This window comes from Asparagus officinalis, chromosome 3 (genome assembly GCF_001876935.1).
Source record: "Asparagus officinalis chromosome 3, Aspof.V1, whole genome shotgun sequence".
Lineage (NCBI taxonomy): Eukaryota > Viridiplantae > Streptophyta > Magnoliopsida > Asparagales > Asparagaceae > Asparagus > Asparagus officinalis.
This window is the reverse complement of record NC_033796.1, coordinates 20,246,293-20,255,504: the sequence shown is the minus strand read 5'-3', so window position 1 is coordinate 20,255,504 and position 9,212 is coordinate 20,246,293.

Here is a 9,212-nt window from a genome sequence, read left to right as displayed (position 1 = left end):
CTGGCTCCGCAGTTGCATCAAATAATACGGTATCCAGCGAGGGACAACCCCGCGAAGCGCTTATGATAAGTGCGGAGCAAATTGCCAAGATGATTGAAGACGCTTTGGCTAAGCAAAAAGAAAGTTTGAGAATGCCAATGAAGACACAGGCGAAAGTCTGAAGATCAAGAACCTCGAGAGCAAAATCAACACACTAATTTCCGCTCAAGAGATGAAGAAAACAGGCATTCCTTGCCCATACCCAAGAGAATGGGAATCGATCCCATATCCGGCGAAGTTTAATCTAATTAACTTCACGCCGTTTAATGGGATGGGTTCACCTACCCAGCATTTGATTTACTTCAAATCGCATTTGGGGGTGATCTCTGGTAATGAGCCTCTGATGGTGCGGTCATTCGTCGGCACTCTTCGCGGAGCCGCCTTCGATTGGTATCGCCGCCTCAAGCCAGGCAGCGTGAACAGCTGGGATGACATGGAGACCAAGTTCCTGGCCAACTTCTTCGACGACGACACCGAGATATCTATCGGATCGTTGCTCGATGAGAAGCAGAAAGACGGAGAGTTAGTCGACACCTTCGTCAAAAGGTTCCGGAACAAGGCGATGAATTGCCGGGACCCGATCACCGAGGAATTCATCCTCCAGACCTGCCACAACAACCTCGCGTTGGACGTGCTAGAAGCAATGGGGACAGCACCATCCAATACATGGAAGGACTTGAAAGTCCGGGGAGAGCAAGCTGAGCGATTCCTCAAGAGGAAGAAGGCGGAAAGAGGCCAACCGGCGACAAGTGCTCCAAAGCAAAACTTCGTCCCACGGGGGAAAGGTAAGGCACAAGCTAATGCAGTTGATGCTAATCAAACCTTTCAATTGCAACCACAGCAACAGCAGCCACAGCAACAAGCCCCACAACAATCTCGAGGGCAATGGCAACAACGGCCTCAGAAGCAGAAATCTTCGGAGCCAAGGTTTCCCAAAGTCTACTCTTTTAAAGATGATGAAGTTCCCGGCATCTTCAAATACTTGTTGGAGAACAACAAAATCCAGCTGCCGGCAATCGTGGATCAAGAGGGAGCTAGCAAGGTGACGGATCCAAAGTACTGCGCGTACCACAGAGCGGTCCATCACCCTACGAGATCATGCTACCACCTCAAGGACAAGATCCAGGCGTTAATCGACGTAGGGGTCATAACCCTGAAACCAGCCAAGAATGTGGGGGCAAACGCAGTGTCAATCAGTTTTGGATCAGTGCCCACAACATGGTTCGAGCCGAAACGTGTCACCAAGGTGGGAATGAAGACGGTGAATGATGACCCACATGGACAGCGCCAAAAAGGGCTTGTGCCACATACAGCCCCAAACGACGAAATCCTCTGGGTTCATCCCGATCTGATTGAAGATGAACAATGGCCTGGATCGTCATCCAAGAAGAAGTCCAAAGAGAAAGGAAAGTCTTGTTATGGAGTCTCTGCTATCCCAGGGGAAGATGACGAAAGAATCCCCACTTTTCCGCTCTCTGAAGAAGAACAAGAAGTTTTTGCGACCCGAAGCGGAAACGAATATCACTCAATTAGCTGAGCAGGGGGTGACAAAACGGGGACCAGCCAAGACTCTCACAGAGCTGGGGGTGATTACAGTTCCTAAACCGGTTGAGGAGGCTCGACGACAGCCGGTAGATAAACATAAAGAAAAGAGGCCCGAGGAGGTTCAAAATCCGAAGCAATCTCGTTTCAGTTGTCCGATTGGAAAGGATAATCCGAAGAGTTCAAAAACTCCACGCGCCTTCGATATCATGGCTCAGCTAGCTAATATTCCAGTGCGGATAACGCTATATGAGTTGCTGCGGTTGTCTAAAGAAACTAGAGAAGCATTGCAAGAGGCCTTGGCCGATTCAGAAGCATTCCTCACTCGGATCAAACCGGCGCCTGAGGAACTAGAACTGTTAGCTCAACAGTGCAATGTGGCAGCTAAGAACATTCCCTGCATCACCTTCACCAAAGAAGACATGCAGACGAAGAATTCAAACCATGATCGGCCCTTGTATTTTGTCGGGTACATTGGCTCCAGCGAGGTCAACCGAATCCAAGTAGATCCGGGTTCCGCTGTGAGCATTATGCCGCTTCGCCTAATGCATAGCCTTGGCATTCCAGTCAGCAAATTGGCGTCTACAGGCACTGTTATTTACGGATTCAACACCAGCGGGTCAAGACCTTTGGGGAAGATCCGAATAAAATGCCAAATCGGCGATCTGAAGACGGAGGTCACGTGTTACGTGATAGATGCTGAGACATCCTATAACTTACTATTGGGTCGGCCTTGGATCCATAGTAATGTTATAGTTCCCTCCACCTTACATCAGTGTCTGAAATATGTCGACACTGATGGAAGGGTCAGGACGGTGGTCGCATATAAGCAACCATTCAAAGGGTATGAGAATTACTTCACTGATTCTCTCCTTTATGGTAACGAATCTGACACAGAACCGAAGATGAAGTAGTCCAAATTAATATGAGCGATGAAGCCAATCCAAAGCCCATATTCATCAGCGGTAGTCTTCCTCCAGATGAGAAGGAGGAATTAATTGCCTTGATCAGAGAATACATTGATGTTTTCGCCTGGAACTACGAAGATATGCCAGAACTCGACCCCAATGTGGCAATGCACCGCCTTGACATCAAGCCGGATGCCAAACCTGTCAAACAACAGCAAAGACGGTTTCGTCCGCAGATTATGGAAGCCATTGAGGCAGAGGTTAAGAAGTTGATCGATTCAGGATTTATCCGAGAGGAACAACATCCAGACTGGTTAGCCAACATCGTTCCCGTCATGAAGAAGAATGGCAAAATCAGGATTTGCATCGACTTCAGGAACCTGAATGAAGCATGTCCAAAAGACGATTTTCCTCTCCCAATCACGGATGTCATTATCGACAATACATGTGGATTCGAGAGGATGTCCTTCATGGACGGCTTTTCGGGGTATAACCAAATCAAGATGCACCCGGATGATGAGAAACATACAGCGTTCAGAACGCCCCTCGGTATCTTCTGCTACACGGTAATGCCTTTCGGTCTGAAGAACGCAGGCGCCACGTACCAGCAAGCGATGACTAAGATTTTCCAGGAACACCTCCGAAAGACGATCGAATGCTATGTTGATGACTTGGTTGTAAAAAGCCGCAACAAGGAAGATCACATCAAGGACTTAAAAACGATGTTCGATCTCATGCAGAGCCATCAATTAAAGATGAACCCCACAAAATCCTTCCTTGGAATGTCCAGCGGAAAATTCCTTGGGTTCGTCGTCACCACTAAGGGTATACATATCGATCCCGATAAGGTGAATGCGATACATGAATTGCAGCCTCCGAGGAATCTAAGAGAACTTAGAGGATTGCAAGGGCGGCTAGCTTACATCCGGCGGTTCATCTCAAACCTTTCTGGGAAGTGCCAACCATTTTCTAAGCTAAACAAGAAGGGTGTGTCATTTATTTGGGACGACGCCTGCCAAAAGGCACTCGAAGATATCAAGACATATCTGACAAATCCTCCTGTTCTCGTTGCACCAAAATCAGGTAAACCGTTCTTGATTTACATCAAGGCGATGAACCATTCGATAAGTGCTTTGTTAGCACAAGACGATGATAATGGTCACGAACAGGCAGTTTATTATTTAAGTCGGACTTTGGTGGGCGCTGAGTCTCGATATCCGATGATTGAGAAAGAATGTCTCGCGTTGGTGTTTGCAGTGCAAAAGATGCGGCATTACTTAGTGGGACAGACAATTTATGTTATCTCCAATGTTAATCCCGTGCGAGTATTTATGACGCAACCGGGTTCGATGAATTGGCGGTTGGCAAAATGGGCCATCCTCTTGTCCCAGTATGATTTGCACTTCAAACAGCAAAAGTCGGTCAAGGGACAAGCGATTTGTGATCTTTTGGCGGCAAACCCGACCGCAGACGCGGCAGAAGTATATGATGACTTGCCGGATGAAACCCACGAGGTTAACACCACATCACACCAACAAGTATGGCAATTATACTTCGATGGTGCCTCAAGGGCAGTTAATAGAGTAATAACCCCGGGATGTCCTACAGTTTCCTCAGGAGTTGGAGTCGTCTTAATCTCCCCGGGAAAGCATGTAATGCCCCGAGCTTATTCATTGACTGGTCCGTGTTCCAATAACGTAGCCGAGTACAATGCACTTCTCATTGGACTCAGTTTCGCCAAGGAGCTGGGGGTCGAATATCTCGAAGCTTTTGGGGATTCTCAATTGATAGTCAACCAAGTTCGCGGAGAGTATGAAGTCAGGAATCCAGACCTGATCCCATACCACCAGGAAGCCATCAGAATGGCAGAATCTTTTGAAGAATTTTTTATCGAATATATCCCTCGCCTCCAGAACGCTTATGCGGATGCACTGACAGCGTTAGCGGTATCACTTGCACAACCTCCCGAAACTGAACTCTTGGTCACAGTGAGGACGCATCAACTCTGTGTACCCATATACAGTAGGGATATTGAAGAGGAAGATGACGGAAACGTAAACGCCAAGGAAGTGAATTCAACTCAAATTGGGTCTGAGTCCTGAGATTGGCGTTTTCCCATCATTGACTATGTTCAATAGGGTATCCTGTCAGAAGATATAAAAGAAAGGGAATCAATCCGCCGAAGAGCGCCAAGATTCTTCTACAATGCCGAAACCCATACGTTATATCGTAGAGGGTACGATGGTTTATTACTCCGATGTCTTTCGCACAATGAAGCGAAAGAAGTTCTTAAGGAAGCACACGAAGGAGAATGTGGTGCGCACCAGCCCGGTCCCAAACTGTATGATCGCATCAGGAGAATGGGATATTATTGGCCAACAATGGTTCGTGACGCAATTGAATACGCTCGGGAGTGTCACGCATGTCAAATACATGCAAATTATATGCATCAACCACCAGAGCTGTTACACACATCAACCACGTCTTGGCCGTTCGTGACATGGGGTATGGACATTGTCGGTCCTATTTTTCCCCCTTCAGTCAAAGGCGATCGATTCATCCTCGCAATCACGGACTATTTCTCAAAGTGGGCTGAAGCGATTCCGCTTAAAGAAGTGAAGACGAACAACGTCATCAATTTCATCAAGCATCATGTCATATACCGACACGGCGTGCCAAGACGGATCATTCATGACAACGGTCCACAGTTCATAAGCAACGCCTTCATCAGGTTTTGTGACAAGTTCAAGATTGAAGATGTTTCGTCAACGCCTTATTATCCCGCCGCAAATGGATTAGCGGAGGCGTTTAACAAGACGATCATTAAGATCCTGTCGAAGCTCGTGAAGACCAATAAACAAGATTGGGACGATAAACTCGGTGAAGCACTTTGGGCTTATCGCACCACCATACGCACGCCCACAGGTGCCGCCCCGTATTCGCTGGTATACGGATGTGAAGCTGTGCTACCGCTAGAAATTCAGATTCCATCCCTTTGGATCGCCCTCGCAACAGAGATGACAGCAGAAGAACAGCATCAGAAGCGTCTCGAAGAGTTTGAGAGGCTGGATGAAAAGCGCTTGGAAGCTCAACAGCAAATTGAGTTTTACCAGGCTAGGATGTCTAGGGCTTTTAACAAAAGAGTCCGAACGAGGAGCTTCAAGGAAGGAGATCTGGTCCTCGCTGCTCGCCGACCAATAATCCTCACTTCCAAGAAGAAAGGTAAATTCGAACCCAAGTGGGAAGGACCGTTTGTAATAGACACAGTCTATTCAAACAGCGCATATCGCCTGATTACGCCAGAGGGCGCCAGGCAATTAATGCCAATAAATGGGAAGTTCTGAAAAAGTACTATCCCTAGTATGTTCAGGATAACCCATTTACCGGGAAGTTCCTTGAAGAATATTACACTTAATATTCTAAAGGATAACCCAAAATTATTTTCTTCACCAAATTCCCTCACTGATCAGTTTCAATTGACAGTGGGTCCACCAAAAATATCCATCTGGCCCTCTTGACTCTTTCCATGAATAAGAGGTCCACTTTCAGTTCGGAGCCCCCTTTCGATAAACGAAAGAACTCCATTCTTTTCTCTTCGATTAAGCCTTCCCATGGCTATAACCGAAGTTGAAATTTCACTTCGATAAACGAAGAAATCATTTTTCTAATTTATATAACCAATCCTATAAAAGGCAAGTTTATCTAGATTTTCCAGATTCTAGGAGTAGAAATCCCACTCTTAGTTTCTTCTGCACTGGAAATAGAATATAAAATTCTTCCTTTCCAGGATCAAGGAACAGAATATAAAATTCTTCCTTCCTTGTTTTCGGGTTCGCCTTCACCCTAAAAGAAGATCGGGAAATAGAATATAAAATTCTTCCTTTCCCGCACCGCTCTTTCCAAAATTTGTCAATTTAGGATTCATCCTAGGAAGTTTATCCTGAATCCTAAGCAGGGATAAGTCTGCGCCTAACACGCGCTGCCGGTTTAGTCTTTTTCCGTAGAAAAAGACACCAGAGTTCAATTCTGGGGTATTCTATCCTAAAACCTAAGCAAAGATAAGTCGGCGCTTAACCCGCGCCGCCGGTTAGTTCTTATCCGTCAAAAAGAACACCCATTCACATATTCAACACTGTGGCAGGCTGTTATTAATAACACCAAAAGCCATGCCTTACACGTATAGGAAGTTTATCCCGAATCCTAAGCAGGGATAAGTCTGCGCCTAACACGCGCTGCCGGTTTAGTATTTTTCCGCAGAAAAAGACACCAGAGTTGATTCTGGGGTATTCTTTCCCGAAACCTAAGCAGGGATAAGCCTGCGCTTAACCCGCGCTGCCGGTTAGTTCTTAACCGTCAAAAAGAACACCCGTTCACATATTCAACACTGTGGCAGGCTGTTATTAATAACACCAAAATCCATGCCTTACACGCATGGGGAATTTCATCCTGAATCCTAAGAAAGGATATGCCGACGCCTAACACACGTCGCCGGTTTAGTCTTTTTCCATAGAAAAAGACACCAGAGTTCGATTCTGGGGTATTCTGTCCCGAAACCTAAGCAGGGATAAGCCTGTGCTTAACCCGCGCTGCCGGTTAGTTCTTAACCGTTAAAAAGAACACCCGCCCACATATTCAACATTGTGGCAGGTTGTTATTAATAACACCAAAATCCATGCCTTACACGCATGGGGAATTTCATCCTGAATCCTAAGAAAGGATATGCCGACGCCTAACACGCGTCGCCAGTTTAGTCTTTTTCCGAAGAAAAAGACACCAGAGTTCGATTCTGGGGAATTTTATCCCGAAGCCTAAGTAGGGATAAGTCAGCGTCTAAAACACGTTGCTGGGTAGCCTATTCCCATAACAATGGCGAAGTCTACATATTCGAAGTTGTAGCATCAAGTCTAAGGGAGTTCATTCCTTTAGCACAACGTCACATGTGGAACGGATTTAGATAATCCGCATGCTAGCCCGACTCAACTGGTAGTCGGTAAAGGCTAATCAAACCCGTTGAAGGCTGGGGGTTAGCCAAAAAATCTAAAGTCAAAACCTAACACGTGTCGCCGGGTAGCCTATTCCCGTAACAAATGGTAAAGCCTATGTATTCAACATCATAGCACAAAGTCTAAGGAAGTTAATTCCTTTAGCGCAACGTCACATGCGGAACGGATTAAAACAATCTGCATGTAAACCCGATTCAAACGGTAGTCGGTAAAAGCACGTCAAATCCGTTGAAGGCTGAGGATTTGCCAAAAATCCTAAGTCAACGTCTCATACACGTTGCTGTTTAGTCTTTTCACAAGAGAAAGACGAAGTCTACGTATTCAATATCGTAGCACTAAAAGGGTTAACTCTTTTAGCTTAACGTCACATGCGGAACGGACTTGAACAATCCGCATGCTAGCCCGACTCAAACGGTAGTCGGTAAAGGCTAATCAAACCCGTTGAAGGCTGGGGGTTTGCCAAAAATCCTATGAGTATTATGGTCAATCATTTCAAACGGAATGAAGAATCATAATAAAGATAAAGATTTGCTGATCCTGTGCTTTCGTCATCTGAAGAATATCCAAAGTCTCTTCTTTTTCACGGAGTGTTCTTCTGAGCTGGTCTATCTCGGTCGCACAGGAGGTAATAGAAAGATCGAGCTCGGCAAGCGAAGATAATCTAGTAGCAAGGCTCGTCTTAACTCGATCTACTCGGCCCCGCTGCATCTGAATCTCGAGCTCAGTAAAAATCTGAGTCTCGCGTGATGACTGTAAGCGGGTGTCCAGCTCGGTAGCAATAAATGAGGAGGCACCTGCATCTCGGAGCTCACGAAACATCTGAAGCTCATGCTCTAGGCAATCAAGGTCATCAACTATAGCCTGTGCCAAATCTGGATGTCCCGCTTCCCTTATCAAATTGACTTTAGAATCAAGGAAAGGCTTGAATTGGCGAAGAGAAAGTCCACCATGGAAAAGCTTGCCAATCATAGCATTCATGAAAGAGAAGAAGGAGCGGACTTCTATGCAGATGACAATCTTCTCAGGATCATCATCAGATAACAACTCCCTCGCCAGAATATGAAGACGAGAAGAAGGCCCTGCACGATAAAAAAAAGAAAGATAAAGATAAAACCGTCAGAAAAAGACCTTGAAAAGTAAATAAATAGTATTCATACCCTCTTGAGTCACTGGGGGTGGTGGAGGTGTAACGGCTGGGGGTGTATCAACTGGTGTAGTTGGTCCCATAGCCGGCTCAACAGGGTCATTCTCAACAAAAACTCCTGTTAAATACAAGTCAGAATTCTCAGAGGCATCACATTATAGCTGCATTAGTCAAAATTGGCTAGTCCTATAATTAATTTGGGAGGAGGCATATACCTTCGAAAGAATCATCCTCAAGATTCTTATCGAACGTAGGCTCGGAAAATATATCTCCGGGTAACTGGCCATCAAATTGAGGAGAGCTATACATGAAGTGGAGTGTAGGAGTGTCCGCGATCAAGTCTTCCTCGTCAAAATCATCAATGGAGAAATCTGATGTAAAAGAATATAAGTACCAAAGAAGAATAAAGAGACTACAACCAACAGAAATGAGTTACCCCTTATGGATGTGTTAGCCTCTTTATTCCCAAAATCCACGTATGCCTCCTGCAAGTTATCTGAAGAAGCAAGATGTACAGAGATGATTAGAGGATGCACAAATTCTTTTGTATACCATCTAAAAGATACATTGTCAATA